A 19,549-nucleotide genomic window follows, 5' to 3' on the forward strand; every position below is an offset into this window, starting at 1 on the left:
GAAACTTAAATATTTCCCGCGATAGGATTGCGTTTTGTGCGATTCTCTTTTTAGTCCTTTCTTATTGACATGCTGGATTCTCAAATACAGAATGTGATCATCAAAAATTGATTTCTATTTATAATCTGATGATAGATTTGGACTTAAGTCCATAATCTGACAGCACAGACAAGAAACATGGTGACGTTCTTGTGTTTGAACATATCTAATGGAAACAGTATATTTTTATAACATTTTAAAATACTTAGTCACATCATAGCGTATTTCGCTTTGCCCGCCCCTTAATTGACATATATGTAGCCCAGTTCCAGTCCCAAAAATTTATAGCGGGGTAAATGAACTACCCATAAGTCCTTTCACCCCTATGACTCTCCAAAAAGTATAATCAGATATTACAAATCCCTTGTCCTCATCTGTAACCAAGTCTTCATATCGGTTAAAACAAGCCAATCATCCCAATTAAACTTCTTAACTCTATTGATGGGTTGTGGGAAGTGCGGGTACTAGAGTCACCTTTCCTCAGCAGTTTGAGACCTATTGACCGGTCGGTACCAATACGGCTCTTCACGCTCACTCCTGCTCTTTTCTTACTCTCCAAAACAAATGATGAATAACCTCCTTCTTTTTAATGACTTCATTATCCAATAATAAACACTAATCAATTAGACTCTTATTTAAAATATCAAAAGATGCCTTAAAAATCTTTCTATCCACGCGTCAAGTCAGATTAGAATTCAGGATTGCAGTGTAGGTATTTGGAATATTAGCTATGGCTAATATTCCTAAGGAAAATAGTCTCCACACTCAGTGGCTGATAATCAAATAGGACATGCTGGATAGTTTCATCAGTTGCAAAGTAGACCCAGCATAGAGGAGAGTTATGTAGCTTCCAATTTAATAACATACTATCGAGAAGAAAGGCACCTGATTTCAAAAGGTAATATAGCACTGTGTGTAATCTAGTAACAAAAGGAGATAAAGTCAATCTACTGTGATTAACACTAGATCTATGCCTAATAATATCAGGTGAATTGAAGTCAGAGAGAGGACTTGGGCTTAATAAAGAAGCCTTGGCTGCCAGTAAATAAGCAGTATCATTATATTTGATACCTTTATCGCTTGGAACATGTTTGAAATAAATCTGGTTGCCTTTAGCCTGGAGGATCAGAAGCTATCTTCTAATGTTGAATAGGTCCTTATCATTGGCAATTCTATTGATTTTTTTAGCATCAGTATTGCCGATTTCGAGTCAAAAAGGCAAAGAATAATCTCCTCTTCAATGCTATAATTTATGAGAACATATAGGGCCAAGCGAATAGCACATAATTCAGCTGACAAAATGGAAGATCCCAAAGGAAGGGGTGAAAAAAGGTTAAGGTTCAGTGATGGAATCCATACTCCTGCTCCAGCTCTCACACCCTGAACAAATCCATCTCAATAAATTTTCCTGTGATTAGGGTAAAACTTCAAAATCTGTTCAGCCAGAATTGTCTGAATCTCATGATTGGTGATTTGGTTTTTATTTATTTGAATAAGTTCTGCTTGACAAATAGATCGACTCATTTCCCACGGTGGAGTTTAAGTAAAGGGGCACGCATAGGGGGAACACTGACTCCAATTTGGGACCTACAATTGAAACTGATTCCAAGATGAATAGTCATTGGTGCAAGCTGCCTTCAAAGCAAGTATTTTATACTTTATAGTTATTTTATACTGATGTATTTTCAAGAGTGCGAATTCATTCTTCTTGCCGCTTGTTTAACATTTGCCGTTAAATTAACAAGAACAAAAAAGTCCCGCTATTGAAACTCCTTAACGATTATTCAACAATTCAGCACAAAATCCATGCAAACGCCGTGGTTTTAAGGTTACAGTCCTGTTTCATCTAATTTTACCAACACGATAATGGCTTGTAATGCCTTATATCTCGGAATATTCCGAAAGTTTAGAGAGAAAGAAAATTCATTTTTATTAAAGACCAATATTCACAAAAAAAATCATATCAAACAGACCTGCCACGTGAAAATCTATACAGAAAATAGTAGTAAAGAATAATAAGAACAGTTTGAGAAGCAAGGACGTTTTATAGACATATTAAATATCGTCAGGCCTAATTTATGAGGCAGATTGAGACTACATTTTTGAATTTTAGACCATCTACAGAAATGGAGAGATTTTGCTAATAAAACTTAGCTGAGGATGAATATTCTAAGGGTGCTGATCCGAATTACCATGATTTAGTGTTCAGGTATTTAAAGGCAAGTGGCATCACCCAATCCATGCTGAACTTGATTCCGCTGATTAAGCTGAAATTTTTTTGGTCCTTAGTTTTGGCTTTTAGTTTGCTACTGTCTAAAAGCTTTTTGATCCTTAATTATTCTTTTGTTTAGTTTTTTATTTATTTTTTTCTTCTGCTTTATGTGACCACTATTGGTCATATGGCTAAAACATTTCGAAAGGTTTTATTTTACCATGTCTTAGAAAAATTCCTTTTTCAAATCTATTTTCATTTTGTAGATTAGGGTCCATCTGTCCCAAAATCTAGCAAATGCAAGTTTCAAATCAATCAAAGGCAAAAAGTGGTTCGTTTTTTTCAAACCCTCTAAAGACATTCTATTTTTTCATAGGTTTATCCCGTTGACCCCGGAAACGATCCCTGAAAGTTTTAAGCTGATGGAAAAATAATTTTTTTGGCCAATTTGAGGGAAACTTGGCCCCAAGCCTAAAAATTTGTGTTTACATCAGGGTCCTCGGCTCAGGAAATCATGAATCTAGTTTTCAATCCAAGATTAGAAAATATTTTTGGCCAATTTTTGACATCCCAGTTTTGGTGAACAATATTAAAATAAATATATATATTGTGCGTGTTTAAGTTCCATGGCCGAAGAATCTAATGATTTAACTTTCAGGCCAATAAAAGAAAACACTTTTTGGGTAATTTTTATGTCTCAGGTTTTCATGGCCGTGCCAAATGCCTCGATAATTACCACACTAACTCTTATCACCTTGTTTATTATTTTGTCATACAAAGGCAGTGTGGTCTGGGAAAAACATACCTAGTTTAAGGTATTACGTCGAAAATCCGTCGTATATATGGTGAGATGAGACCAATCAAGTATACAACTATAAATTCAACAGTTCTTCTGCCATTAGAAGACAGAGAAGACTGCCACCTTCATTGAAAATTCAGTTTACATTTAGGCAAGATTATAGAAGAAAATTTATATCATAAGACTTTGAATGAACCCTGTTTATTGAACTCTCTCAGAAAAAATCTAGTAAATAAACCGGAAGTTAATTATTTTGTTTTGTCTAAATATGTTACTTTTAATTTTAATACTTTAGTAAATCTACTGATTACGATCGCTGTATATGTGTTTGAAATATCTAGACCTTTGTACCTGTTTTCACTGCCTAAATAAATGAACTTATACCTATTTGAATGTTTATTTGTTCATCACAGAAAAGGCATTGTGGTCTGGGAAAAGGACACTTGGTTTAAGGCATTACGTTGAAAAGTTATCACCTTTCTTACACAGTGGTTTAATTATGGTTTTTCTAAAATCGCTAGGTACTTCCCCATTTTCAAAAATCATATTCGTAGTAAACAGTAATTTATTTCTAACCTCAGAGCCACCATATTTAAGAAACTCATTTACCACACTGTCAACACCAGGAGCCTTATTGTTTTTTAACCCTTTTAGTACTGTCGCTAAATCTTCCTTTAAAACAAATCTTCCTTCACATCCAAGGTATCACAAACTTTTTTCATTTTCCTCTATATCTTTCCCTGCAACTCAATCTCGGTTTAGCACATTCTCAAAATGTTCTGCCCATCTCTCTTTAACTCTTTCCTTATCACTAATTATGGCCCTGATCTTATATTTAACTGGATCAAGTCTGGACTGACTACTCCCTCTCACTTTATTAACATACCTGTACAATATTTTACTATTATGCTGTCTAGCTGCATCTTCCAGATCCTTGGCAATTTTATCCATGGCCTCCACTTCAAACATCCTTAATTAATATTTTAATGTTTTTTTTCACTTTCTTTACAATCCTCTTGTTTTCAGTTGATCTATCACTAAGATAATCCTTGTACAAGTCCCTTCTCTCTGTTACCCTGGTCTCTGTAAGTAGCAAATTACATAGTAATATGATGCTTTTTAGACTGAGAGATGCTGTAGACAAAGTTATAAGAGAAGAGCAGTGCGGTCTTAGAAAGGGTAGAGGATGTATCGACCAAATTTTCACTCTCAGATTAATAATTGAGAAGTGCCTGAGTTATCAAACACCTTTGGTCCTCAGTTTTATAGATCATGAATAAGCGTTTGATTCTGTTGACAGAAGAGCTTCAACGAAGGTCTTATCCTTGTATGATATACCAGACAAATACGTTAAAGCAATTAGTGCTATGTACCCGAATATAACTGCTACGGTTAAGGCGAGAAATGAGGTTACCAGCTGGTTTCACTTTAAATCAGGAGTTAAGCAGGGTTGTGTTCTATCCCGCTTTATATGGGTCATTTTTATGGGCTTTGTCTTAAGGAGCACATTAGTGAATTAGTGAAGATGAAACGGTGACGTTGGGTAACGAAGAGATTGATCAGGTGAATAGATTCACTTACCATGGTGGTATTATTAGTGAAGACGGTGGAAGCTATATTTTGACACCTATAAAATTTTGGAAGAATAGGAAGATATGTCTGCAAACCAAGATTAGAATATAATCATAGAAAATATTGCATTTCAATTCTGGTGGCAACAGCAACATTTTAAGAAATTTAAAATAAATTTTCTTGTTAAATATTATCTCAATTAGTCAGCAGTTGTACCGAACCAATCCTGCTCAAATCATCCTCAGGGCTATACTGTGGTGATTCTCTTCCCCATAGTATAGTGCAGACGGTTTGATATCATTATATTATCCCTTCTTGTTTTAGTTTTGTTTTAGTTTAATGCTTTTTCAAATAGGCAATGATTAGAAGTCCTCCAAAAAAAATCCCCCCAGATCCCACCCCAAATACCAGTGAAACTGATACCCATTTTGGCTGGTCAAGCTCACTATCTCAAAGATCAAATGATAGCTCCAATTCTGAAAATAGAACAATGATCAGTGTAGGGGCTAATGTCACTATAAATGATGATAATGGGTTTCAAGAGGTCCTTTCTAGAAGCTCTAAAAAAGAAAAAAAAATCTCCCCAATCAAAAGCTGTTCCCCTCTCCCTGCCGAAGATCCTCCCTCCCAAAACTTAGGAATTTACCTTAAAATTTCTCCTACTACCCCCTTTGAAATAAAAAAGATTACTGCAATAAAAGTTGCAATTTTCAAATTGTTAAAATCAATGTTCTCCCTCAATATTAACCATGATGGATCTCTGCTAATAGCTGTCCAAGATCCGAAATCAGCAGACACAATAATTAACCTAAAATCCCTTCTGAATACCCCAATTATTGCATCTAAATGGAACCCAAAACAATCACCAACAAAAATAGTAGTTTATAATGTTCCCCCAGAAATATCCATTCAGGAGTTAAAAGAAGGGCTCTCAGATAGGGCTGGCAACACAATCCCAGTTGAAAATGTTACCCAACTTCGCAAACCTAACTCTAATGGCCTAAAAACAAGTAGATCCTTCTTATTTACAGTGAAGGAAAAAATTAATTTCCCAGAAAAGTTATTCCTATTTGGGCAAATCAAGCCACACAAGGAATACAAACCTAAGCCTATCCAGTGTCAGAAGTGTCTCAAACTGGGACACACAACAAACAAATGCAATGAAATTCTCCTAGAGTGTAGTAATTGTAAAGCATACCATCCTAAAGAGTTGACAACTTGCAACAACACTCAGCCTACATTTATCAATTGCAAAGGCCCACATGAATCTACAAATAAATCACCATGCCCTGCATATAAGAAAAGAGCTCTAACACTCCAAAAAGCAACAGAGAAGGCCATCCCATACCCCTTTACAGCAATGGAAGCAAATGCTGCCCAATAATACCAAATAAAGCCCGTAATGAAACCAATCAAAACCCCCAAGTCAAACGCCCCCAATGCATCAAGTTCCCCGTATAAAACACCATCTTCTAAGCCCCCTAGCTCACATCCCTATCAGAAGGAATCACCAAGTCAACAAGCCTCCTGGTCCGGTGAGATGAGGTCAGCCTGGCCCCCCCTCCCAAGAAGAAACAAACCAGAAACACTACCAGGAATTGATCCCTTAACTGACAAACAGGATGCACAACCAAACATGCAATCCCCAAATATATACTTATTCCTTCTAAACTGTAATGCAGTTCAGGCCATGAACATACATCAACTACAGAAAACAAAAATCATTGCAGAATTGGCAAAAATTTACATCCCCGATGATATGCTCATTCAAGCAAAAAAAGATCTTGCTTTACTTTTTACAAAATTAAACATTGATGCACAATCATATGAAAAATAAATCACCAACAAAACACATATCAATACTCCAGTGGAACGTGAGATCACTCAGAGAAAATAAGCTAAATGAACTAATATCTTTTATGAATAATAATTCAATTAATATTGCTTGCCTCCAGGAAACTCATTTAACCCAAAATCAATAAATTAAGTCTCTGGGATATACTATCCTGAGAAAGGATAGATCGTCAAAGAGAAAAGGAGGTGGTGTAGCTTTATTAATTAAAAATAATATAAAATTCTGTGGCATCAATTTTCCAGATTTTGCAAATGATGTTGATGCAATTGGTATCAGTGTTTGGCTGAATAATATAAAAACCTACATAATAAGCTTTTATAACCCTAATGGCCAAACTACAGATGCCATGGATTTCTTTAATTATATAAATAATTCTAATATGTTAAAAAATATCATTATTTGTGGAGATTTCAATGCCCACAGCCTTTCGTGGGGGAATAAACCAGCAAATAAAGCTGGTAAACTGATTAAGTATATGACTTCAAATAATAATGAATTAGCTGTTGCTACCCCTCCAAACCTGAATACTTATTTCAACCCCAAAAGTGGCAGATTCTCCACAATTGACCTACAAATTGAACCATTAAATATTTTGAATAAAATTTATATAAATAAAATTGATAGTCTATGTACTGACCACTTTGCTATAGTTTGCTCCCTAAATAAACCTGCTGAAACTCTACCACATACCTCCAAATAACTCAATATTAAAGCAAATTGGTCTATGTTCCAAAATAAGCTAAATGATGAAATTACAAGTTTCACCCAAAATTCATGCATTTCAAACACAACAGTTGACACATTTGCTGAAGTATTGACATCTTTACTAGTAAATACAGCTAATCATGCTATCCCGAGGACAATACCCAATAAAACCTTCCCTAAATACATTTCTGAAGTATGGTCGACAGGTGAGTGCCAAAATAAATGGAGAATAAAAAAGGCACCTAGGAAAGAATTCATAGGAATACCATCACCTACTACATATTTAAAAAAATTACAAGCAGAATCTAATCTAAAAAGGACTATAATAGATGCTAAATATAATTACTGGAATAATTTTGCAAATAATCTCTCCAGAGAAACACATGAGCCAATTATACGTAAAGTCATAAGCGACATCTGTGGGAAAAAGACTTCCCCCAACCCACTCCTGTATGAGCTTATACATAATAATACCCATTATGACAATGATAATGAAAAAGCTAAGCTATTTTCAACTCTTTTTGTTAAAAAGCTAACATCAAATAATCGAAGCAAAATGTCCCCAATTCCTATGAACCAAAGCTACTAACCACGCCCAGGATCCGAGTATATAACTAGTCCATTTTCAATCCAGGAAATGAATAATGCAATACATCATATTAGGACCAAAACTAGTGGCAGCTATGACAATATACACCCTACATGGATAAAGAATCTCCCCCCTTCATACAAAAAAGAACTGCTAAATTGTTATAATCACGCTTGGGCATCTTCTATGTTCCCCAATATATGGAAATGTTCGTTCCTCTTACCAATCCTAAAGAAAAATAAACCCAAAGAGAACCCTGAGTCCTATAGGCCCATAATGATTACTCCTGTAATGGGGAAAATAATGGAGAAAATGATCTATCACAGACTCCTCTGGTTTGTTGAAAAAAATAATATGATCCCTCACACTCAAACTGGATTCAGGAAACACCACTCCTCAACAGATGCTTTCATTTTGTTCACAAATACAATAAATGAATCATTCTCAAAAAATAATGTCCTAGTTGCAGCTTTCCTAGATTTTGAAGGGGCATATGACAATGTGAACCACCAAATCCTTTTAAACAAACTTGCAAACCTTGGACTACCCCCCCAAGCTAGTATTTTTTATAAAATCCTTCATAGAAGTGCGAAGTTTCATTGTTTGTGTTGGTTCAGCCTTTTCACCCCAAAAGACAACAACCAAAGGCCTACCTCAGGGAGCAGTCCTCAGTTGCCTCCTGTTTGCCCTATATCTCTGGGACATGAACCTACCCCACACGAATCTACAATATGCTGACGATCTGGTGCTATGGTCATCTGGCAACACCTTTGAGATAGCACAGTCAAATGTGCAAAAGTCACTTTTCCAAATTGAAAAATTCTCTCAACATTCAGAGTTACCCATTGCACCCACCAAGTCAAAAATAATCCAATTTCACCAAAAGTGAAACCATGTTAATGCAAAACTAACTCTAAATAAAACAACTATTCCAGAAGATAATCATATTAATTACCTAGGTCTTATGCTTGACCAAAAACTTAATTTCCACCTCCACATTTCAAACACAATAAAAAAATGCTATAGAAAAACAAATATACTAAAAAGACGTCTTTCCACGCCCTGGGGCTGTAAGGAGAAAACCTTACTCCAGTTTTATAAATCACATATAAGACCCCATATTGACTATGCGCTCATTGTATATGGTGCATGTGCAAATACCCAGATGCAAAAAATTGAAACAACACAAAATGATATAATACGTCTCATATTTGGTCTTAGGAAACCCACAAGCACCAAGTTTCTGCTTATGGAGAGTGGATTAACAACAATAAGGTAGAGATGTAGCTTTCTATTGACAAAACATCTTTCAAAAATTGAATCAAATAGCTCACATACCCTACATAATTGGTTAAGAAATCCAGCCATGTATAGCATTGCAGATGAGTATGCCAACATTCAGAAGAAGTTTCCCGTACCAGCAAATTCTATTGCACCCACTTTCCCCCAATCCCTTCCATGGAATTGGTCAAGTCCTATAATAAATACTGATCTCTCAAAGTGGAATAAAGATTTAACCCCCATTGCTTTTGTCAAGAAAAAAATTGCTGAACTTAATACAATTACCTATAAAAATCACTTCCAAATATTTTTTGATGGGTCAAAAATGAATGAGAAGGTAGCAAGTGGTGCTTTCCTTCCTCACCTAAAAATTGCAATGGGCGAGAGATTATATAATAATTTATCTATAATGTCTGCTGAGTGAAATGCCATAATCATGGCATTAGAACACCTTAAGGAAAACCAACCTTTGATTGCAAATTCAAATAATATTGTTGTATATTCTGACTCTTTATCAAGCCTTGAGTTGCTGGCCTCAGCTCCTCAGTATAAGTTGGACATTGACCCTTAACATTGTCTCAGTATTATAGATAATATTGCTTCAAGTGGCATAAGAACTTATTTTCACTATATTCCTAGCCACTCTGGCATAAGTAGTAATCATAATGTTGATGAAATAGCAAAAAAATACTATAAATATTGACCAGCCAAGTGGGAGACCAATCCCGATCAGAGATATTTACCGAAGGAGGCTATCAGATATTAATTTTAATAAGATTAATCCTATCCTTTCCCCCTTTCCCAATAAGTATCTTTCTAAAATTTATCATAGAATTCGTTGTGGAACAAATGGACAAAATTTTCTTGCATTCTCGTATAAATTTTCTAATTCAAGTAGTTGAATTCCCCTGTCGCCTCTTTGCAAGCATTGTAATATTAATAATGAAACAATTGCCAATTGCCTATTTGAATGTAATATGCTGACGTCTGCACAACATACCTTGCTTTGTAAAGTGTTAAAATGCTTCAAACACCACAAAATCTCACTATCAGCCAAGAGCCTAGCCAACAAGAGCCGTGCCTAGCATACCTGCACACAGAGCATAGAAATTGACATCTATCATCTCATAATTGAACTCCTAGAGTCGAAAGATCTACTGAAAGATATCTGAAATTATCTAATAAATATGAGGCAATCAAGCCAGTAGCTCTGTAGCCCACAGAGTGAAGCAAAAGGAAAACGGCTAAATAGTGTTACTGAAAAGCCTGCCTGCTGTTAAATAGAAGAAGAAGAATATTGGAAGCTACAGTGATGACAGTGGTCAAATATGGTTCTAAAGTATGGCGGTCCGAAAAGCGGATGCAGTTTTGCTAGATTTTTTCTTGAGAAATTGCCAACGGATTGTTCCGGGTACCCGGCTGATTGGCCGTATTTCAAACATTAGGCTAAAAGAAAAGTTTGGTTCAATCCTGCTTTCTAGGGCTACAATGAGAGAAAGGTTAAAATGGGTTGGCACGATCTGCGGATGAAGGATGACAGATTGTAAAAGACTGTCCTTTTCGGCCAGCCGTCTAGGGCTAAACGGAAAGCAGGTCATCTGTAGTTGGATTGGGAAAAAGTCACAAAGAAAGGTTTAAGGAAAATAGGAACTTCCTGAGAGGGTGTAAAGAGGGAGGCTTTGAATAGATTGGTATGGAGGAGTGTGCGTAGCTTTGTTAGCCTCATGTGGCTTGGTGCTGCGGTGAGTTGTTAGTAGTAGTAGTAGTAGTAGTAGTAGTAAAAGATTGGAGGGCAGCTAGCTCCCTTCCCTAGAAGGCCCCCTTCCCCTAAAGTCGTCTGATCAACATTTTGAGATAGCAGTTTTTTCAGCATAGTTGAAAGGTCCAATAAATATACTTTTGGTGATGACATGACCCTTCATAATCCCTGGGAAAATGGCTTTAAATTATGCAACTATGGTCCTAAAAAAGTCAATAGATTAAATTGGATTACCCGAACTCGTAGTTCGATCGGTAGAGCAGTGAACTTTAAATCAGGATGTCAAGGGTTTAATTCCCTAATCGGGAATATTTTTTTTTTCAATCATGTTTTGTGCCTTCTATATAATTATGTGAAATAACCTGTACTTGTTAAGGCTGACTACGGTGATTCTTAATCAAAGCTTTTTCCGTACTGCAACAAAAATTGCGACTAACTGCCGAAATTTGAGCGATTTCGAGCTTGATTTTTTTTCAATAATTTCTGGATAAAAAAAAATTTCTTCATGTGTGTTACATTTTCTTTTAGTATTTGAGAAAAAAAGTTAAATCAAGTTATTCCAATTCGTCAATTCATTGTTTCTTTTGGTTCCCATAGTCTCCAAAAAAGAGTTTCACATATAGCCTAGTATTTGTTATCGGGAAATATTCGGTCATTTTTAAGGTGGGATTTTTGCAAGGGGGGGGGGGATTTTTCACGTTAAGAATTTTCCATGGAAAGGAAAGTTTCTGGAGAACTTTCAAGAAGACATTTTACAAGGGGAGGGGCATTTCCCGGCATTATTTGAAAACCGTCACAAATTAAATAAAAAGATTCAACTGGAAGTAAGGAGTAACATAAAACTTAAAACGGACAGAAACTATTCTATATAGGAGGGGGAGCTGCGCCTCCAGAAAAAAAAACCAACATATCATTGCAGTTTAGTTTCTAAATCAAATTTACATTAAAAACGGGCAAATATCATTAAAAAAAACAAAGTTTTGTTAAATAATAAGGAGGGACGTAAAGAGCAAAGTTCAAACTTAAAACGAACAAAATTATTGCTTCACAGTCTATTAAACACATCGTAAAACTAGTGCAATTCAAACCAACTGATAATATTTCCCAAAGTTTTTAAAATTTTCCAGGACGGCTATAGAGGGTCCTCCCACCATGGCCGTCACGAATGGGGGGAGGAGGGACACCCCCCCCCAATATTTTGGTCACTCGCAAAAAAAAAGTTGATAAAATCTTGGCACGAAGCGCCACAATTTTTCAGATGCCGCTAAAATTCATTGTTCAGTTCAATAAAGACAAAGAAAATACTGACATGTCATCTACAGAGATTTTGAACTTGGTCGGTAAACGCAGCAGTTTTACTGACACCTGCCATGATTTTACGGATGGCGCCACAATTTTCCATTTGGTTAAATAAACAGCATTCAAATAGGGACATGATATGTACCGAAATCTAAGTCTCGGTTGGTAAATGCAGCGGTTTTACCGACTTGTGCCGTGATTTTACATATTGTATTCGAAACGGACATTATGCCAATTATTGAAAAAAAAGTTGGTAAAATGACTCGCCAGTCAGAAAAATCTCTAGCTCCCCCCCCCCCAAAAAAAAACATTTTGGATAGTAACGACACTGCCTCCCACGATGGTGTTTTGTATCACCATGCAATTTAACCTATTACTAGGAGAAGGTTCGCAACTCATGGGACGTATAAACACACCGGTGGGCCCTGCTGAGTGCATATTTGAGGGGACTTCTTCCTCCTCCACATGTTTTACGGCCCTTTATCGAGGGCGCACCAGTTTTTATTATGGACCCCTAGGGACAAGGTCTCCCCTCGGTCCGCACCTCCTATCGAGGTAACCTACATATTTGAAGAGTATTCCCCTATCCGCCACCTGAGGACGCGCTGAGTGGCTTGGGGGAGGTCCCTACTGAGGAGTAGACTCAGAAGACGAATGAAAAAAAAGTGACAAAAATCTGAAAGCTCCAACTATTTTTATTTAATTCAACATTATTGAAACAAATCTAGTCATTACTTGAAAATTTAGTGGTCAAATTAGCAAATTATAATGTAAGTTGGTAGCCTAATATTATTTTCAAATTTTTGTGCTACATCGAGTTGTAATTCTTTTTGAAAAGTAACATAAATTTCAAAAGCATTCTAGAAGTTTTGGAAAGCTCATTTGGTAATTCAGCTCGTAGAATGTAGAGGGCCCAAAAAATTACATTTTTGCAAGTTCTACTTTTCAATAAATGCCATTTCACTTGCCTTGATAAGAATCAACGCTAACATTCTAATTGCTTATTTTACTTAGTAAAGAGCAAAGTGATTTCCATGCATTGCTTTTGATTTTTTAGATATTTTTCCTCCAGTTATTTAGTATGGAAATAGTCAATGGGCTCATTAAACTAAAAATGAAAAGCTCTAGCATCCTTTCAACGGGCAAAAGATAATCAGCCCCCATTCCCTGTTCTTTCACACCCCTGAACACCCATTGATTACCCTTGACATTGTCAAACCAAAATTTCCGAATGACAATTTGACTTACAATAGTTGGAAATTCACAAAAACATGTGTCTGGGGATAAAATAACCATCGCAGACCTATGAGCAAAAATCCTAAACAAAAAAAAAATCCCCATTCTTCTCACATGAATTTTATAATGAAATGAAGACAGACATGTTTAATCTTGGCTATTTGATCTGCTTGAAGTTTTCAAGGATCTTTCCCTGGACTAAGGAAACCTCCAATTTTTAATAGAAGGTGAGTTTGCACGGGGGCTGGAAAATGAGCCAAAGAACTTCTTTCTTTGATCAATTTGAAACTTACATCCATAAGTCCTTGGGCCGAGAGGAACCTAAAATATAAGGCTGAGCAGTCAGTCTCCCAAAGACAGAGGCCTAAAAAAGAGCCTAATTGTTTTTGATCTTTTCGAAACATATATTCTTTGGTCTTTATGCCAACGGTAGGTATGGAACTCGATTCTTAATACGATTCTTATCCTTTGAAAAACCACCATTATTGCGATTCCGATTCTTCATCCCATATATATAACATTTTTTTTTTAGATGCACTTTTTGGAATCCCATCCTTGCATTCGCCGACTCTTGTGGGTTCTCTTATCCCATATCCCATGGGAGGATCTTTCCATGAAGGAAGTTTTAATCGGGGAAGGGACATTGCTATGAAGGGGGCGCCGGATTTCCCAGCATTATTAAAGAAAAAGATTCAGAAATTAAATAAAAAAAACAAATTTTTAACTGAAAGTAAGGAGCAACATCAAAACTTAAAACGAACAGAAAATACTACGTATATGATTGGGTTCACCCCCTAGTCAAATCCTCGCTCTTTAAGCCAAAGATTTTTTAAAATAATAGAATAATAGAACATTAATAATAATAGAACTATTATTAATAATAGAACAATAATTGCTCATTTTATGACTAAAAAGTTCAGGGCATCAGTTATAGCAGCATGTGCCCCTGTTGAACCGACTGACGGAGATACTATTGACTGGGGTCATCACGTATGGGGGGGGAGGGGACGCCCCCCTCCCCCCTACCCACCCCCCAAAAAACGGTAAAATCGTGGCGCAAAGATTTTTCTTTGTGCCACGACTTTTCCGACGCCGTTAAATTTTTTCGTTTGGTTCAATAATGACCACGAAATACTGACATGTCACCTACAGAAATTTCAAACTTGGTCGGTAAACGCAACAGTTTTACCGACTCCTGCCGTGATTTTATAGGTTGTGCCACAACTTTCCATTTGGTTAAATAAACAGCATTAAAATAGTGACATGATATGTACCGAAATCTAAATCTCCGTTGGTATATGCAGTGTTTTTACTGACTCATGCAGTAATTTTACGTATTGTATTCGAAACGGACATTATGCTAATTATATTGACAAAAAACTGTTGGTAAAAATGGCCAGCCAGTAGCTACAATCTCTTGCCCCCCCCCCCCCCGCCAAACATTTAGGCTAGTAACGACACTGACTCAGATGAATTTTAATTACAGTTACAGGAGCAAATAGACAGGTGAAGAAATACGGTGTTTTTACTAGGAGATTTTAACGCCCAGGTCGGTAGAAATAGGGATAGATGGTATCCTAGCCTAGGTAAATTTGGTATAGGAAAAGAAAACAGTAATGGCTACAGACTTACAATTTTGTAGGAATAACAATATAGTTATAACCAATATGGTGTATGGCCATAAAATAGCCCATAAGTTGACATGGTATTCATGTGATGGTAAGACAGCAAACCTTATTGATTATACAATAGTAAACCGAAGACTGGCAGGATCAATACAAGATACTAGGGTATATATGAATGCTGTTATTTATGTTAAAATTAAAGATCACCATCTAGTATTGTCTTGACAATTTGGAAGATGGTTGGAATAATTTTAGAAAAACAATTTGTGAAGTTGACAATGGTGATTTAGGGAAGAAAGTTAAGACTGCAGCTAGGAATATTAGTGAAAAAGCTTTATGTTTAATACAGAGGAGAAAAGTTTTGTATAAGAATTATCCGAGTGATAGGTCATATGAAAACAAAAGGAATGTAAAGAAAGTGGAGAAAGCATTAAAATATGAACTAAGGAGGTGTGAAGTGGAGGCCATCGATAAAATTGCCGAGGATCTGGAAGATGCAGCTAGACGGCATAATAGTAAAATATTGTACTGTGATGTTAATAAATTGAGAGGGAGTAGTCAATCCGGACTTGTCCCAGTTAAAAATAGGAGCGGGACCAGAATTAGTGATAAGGAAAGATTTAAAGAGACATGGGCAGAACATTTTAAGAATGTGCTCAACCGAGATGGAGTTGTAAGAGTAGATACAGTAGAAAATGAAAATTTGTGATACCTTGGATTTGAAGAAAGGTCTTTTTGTGAGGAAGAATTAGTGACAGTACTAAAAGGATTAAAAAATAGTAAGCCTCAAGGTGCTGATAGTGTGGTAAATGAGTTTCTTAAATATGGTGGTTCTGAGGTTAGAAATAAGTTACTGAAGATTCTGAATATGATTTTTGAAAAAGGAGAAGTACCTAACGATCTTAGGAAAACCTTAATTAAACCACTGTATAAGAAAGGTATTATTAAGAAAGGTAGTATTATTAGCAAAGGCGGTGGGAGTAGTGAAGATGTTAAAAGTAGAATAACCAAGGCTCAGGGTGTTTTTTCACAGTTAAAAAAAGTTTGGAAGAAAAGGAAGATAAGTCTGTAAACGAAGATTAGAATGTTGGAAGGTACAGTGATGACAGTGGTCAAATATCTCTCTCAAGCATGGGCCCTCCGAACAGCGGATGAAGATTTACTAGTTGTTTTCCAGAGAAATTGCTTATGAACTCTTCTCGGTACCCCGCTGGCTGACAGTGGTTCAAAATGTAGGTTGTATGAAATATTTGGCGCAATTCCAATTTCTAGGGCGAAAATGAAAGGAAGGTTGAGATGACTGGGACACGTTCTGCGCATGAAAGGTGACAGATTGTCGAATATTGTTCTTTTCGCCCAACCGTCTAGGGCTAAACAGAAAGCAGGTCGTCCTCGTCTGGGGTGGGAGGATGTCATAAAAAAATATTTAAAGGAAATTGGAACTTCCTGAGAGGGTGTAAAGAGGGAGGCTTTGAATAGATTGGGATGGAAGAAGAGCGTGAGTAGCTGAGTTGGCCTCAGGTGGCTTGGTACTGCGGTGCATCGCTAGTAGTAGTAGTAGTTTATGCCAAGGGGAACTAATGCATAATAAAATGACTGAAGAAAAAATATTGATTCACCCGAAAAAAGGCCATAATACAAAATTGCTTTAAACTTACTTCTGTAAGTCTTTGAGCCAAGGAGACCCTAATCCACAGAGAAGAAATAATTTTTCATATCATTACCAAAACCATAGTCATTGGACCTTAGAACTATGTTAAACAAAATGGCTATCTAAAATTTTTTTTATCGGACAACTTTGGAGTGAGCTGGCCTTTTTAGGAGGGGGCTAGCTGCCCTCCAACCTTTTCAACCACTTAAAAAGGGCACTAGAAAATTTAATTTCCGTTTGAATGATCCATTAAACATCTATCTATGGTATTCTGGTCACCCGCTAGTCCTGGTACAGAAAAAGGAGACATTAGTGCTACCCATGCAAAAAAGTGATTTTTCTTGTTGTTCAAGGTGGAGTGCTATAATTATCCTATGTGTCGTTTTCGACCATGCTGATTCCAATGTACACATTTTATTTCGGTTCGATACCGTTTTGAAGGGTTTCGGGCTCTTTTTCGAAATTACCATAAATTTGTTTTCGCAAGAGTTTGCTTTTAAGATTAACCAGAAACAATAGTTACCATTCCTGAATCAGTGTCAGATAGAAATTTGTTTTCACAAGGCAGTCTTCTAAAAAAAAGGCCTTCTTCTACTTTTGGTTACTATGAGCTGTGGTTCCCTTTTTACTAGGTTGCACCTACTGCTGCAACCATGATATATTTGTGCACCTACTGCTGCAACCATGATATATTTGGCGATCTTTAACATTTTAAACTGGATAGCTTCGCTCTTGGATAAGATTCAATAAAAAAAAAACAAGTTTTTTTTAACTGAAAGTAAGAAGCGACATTAAAACTTAAAACGAACAGAAATTATTCCGTATATGAAAGAGGCGCCTCTTTCATATACGGAATAATTTCTGTTCGTTTTAGGTTTTAATGTCGCTCCTTACTTTCAGTTAAAAAAAAACTTTTTTTTTTTTTATTTAATTTTTGAACGTTTTTGAAAAAATGCAGCTTTTGATCTTGGCTCACCGTACATGAATAATTAAAACAAAATTTGTATACTAATTTACTTTTATTTGGTTAAATGCCTTTCTCGAAACTTGTTTAATTTTTTTTACGAACGTTTTATTAGTAATAAATATACGTAACTTACGAATTAACTTGCGTAACGAACTTCTATATTCATATATTTTTAATACGTATATTAGGGGGTTCGCCGCCTAGTCAATCAATACCATTCTCTTTAAGCGAAAGTTCGAATTTTGTTCCAATTCTTTAAAAATGACCGCTTAATCACAAAGGCCGTTTATTGGAATAAATAGCTCTTATGAAAGTACTAAAAAATCTTTGGCTTAAAGAGCGAGGTATTGACTAGAGGGTGAACCCAATCATATATGTAATATTTTCTCTTCGTTTAAAGTTTTGATGTTGCTGCTGTTGCAGTTGAAAAACTTGTTTTTTTATATTTAATTTCTGATCTTTTTTTAAATAACGCTGGGAAGTCCGGCATCCCCTTCATAGCAATGTCCCTTCCCCCATGAAAACTTCCTTCATGGAAAGATCCTCCCACATAACCCCCGGCCCACCCACCCCTCCACTACCAGGAAAAATCTCCCCTGAAAACGTCTGTATACTTCCCAATAACCAATACTATATGTTAACATTGGGTAAAGTTCATAATCTTCAGCCCTCCCTCCGGGAACTTCGGGGGATTAAGTCATCCTAAAAGACATACTTTTAATATTTTCGAACATGCTGAACAAAATGGCTATCTCAAAATTTTGATCGGGTGACTTTGGGAAAAAAATGAGCGTGGGAGGGGGCCTAGTTGCCCTCCATTTTTTTGGTCACTTAAAAGGGCACTAGAACTTTTAATTTACATTCCAATGAGCCCTCCTATGATATTCTAGGACCACTGGGTCGATACGATCACCCCTGGGGAAAAAAAACAAAAAAAAAAAACAAATAAACACGCAACCATGATCTTTCTGCTGGCAAAAAATGCAAAATTCCACATTTTTGTAGATAGGAGCTTGAAACCTTTACAGTAGGGTTCTCTGATACGTGGAATATGATGGTGTGATTTTCATTAAGGTTCTATAACTTTTAGGTGGTCTATCCCCCTTTTTTCAAAAATCAGCAAAATTTTCTCAGGCGCGTAACTTTTGATAGGTAGGACTAAACTTGATGAAACTTATATATTTGAAATCAGAATTACAATTTGATTCTTTTGATGTATCTATCGGTATAACAATTCCGTTTTCTACAGTTTCGGTTACCATTGAGCCGGGTCGCTCCTTACTTACAATTCGTTACCATGAACTGTTTGATTCGTTTTATACTTTCTGCTGTGTTCATTCACCCGTTAATGTTTTTTTTATATAAACGGAAGTATATAAAAGAGAGGGGGGTAATGTTGTATTATTGCACTGTCATCGGAAGTGCATCTAATGATAAAATTTGAATATTTAGAAGTGGTCATATACAAATATCCAATCATATACGTAATGTTTTCTGTCGTTTTAAGTTTTGATGTTGCTCCTTACTTTCAGTTGAAAAACTTGTTTTTTTATATATATAATTTCTGATCTTTATTTAAATAATGCTGGGAAATCCGGCGCCCCCTTCATAGCAATGTCCCTTCTCCCATGAAAACTTCCTTCATGGTAAGATCCTCCCACATAACCCCCGACCCACTACCCCCCCCCTCGCCCCCCACTACCAGAAAAAATCCCTTCTGAAAACGTCCGTATACTTCCCAATAACCAATACTATATGTTAACATTGGGTAAAGTTCATAACTTTCAGCCCTCCCCCCGGGGACTTCGGGGGATTAAGTCATCCTAAAAGACATAGTTATCATATTTTCGACCATGCTGAACAAAATGGCTATCTCAGAATTTTGATCGGGTGACTTTGGGAAAAAATTGAGCGTGGGAGGGGGCCTAGTTGCCCTCCATTTTTTCGTTCACTTAAAAAG

Source organism: Artemia sp. Qi Xiang Cuo, chromosome 16 (assembly GCF_049724085.1).
Source record: "Artemia sp. Qi Xiang Cuo chromosome 16, ASM4972408v1, whole genome shotgun sequence".
Taxonomy (NCBI): Eukaryota; Metazoa; Arthropoda; class Branchiopoda; order Anostraca; family Artemiidae; genus Artemia; species Artemia sp. Qi Xiang Cuo.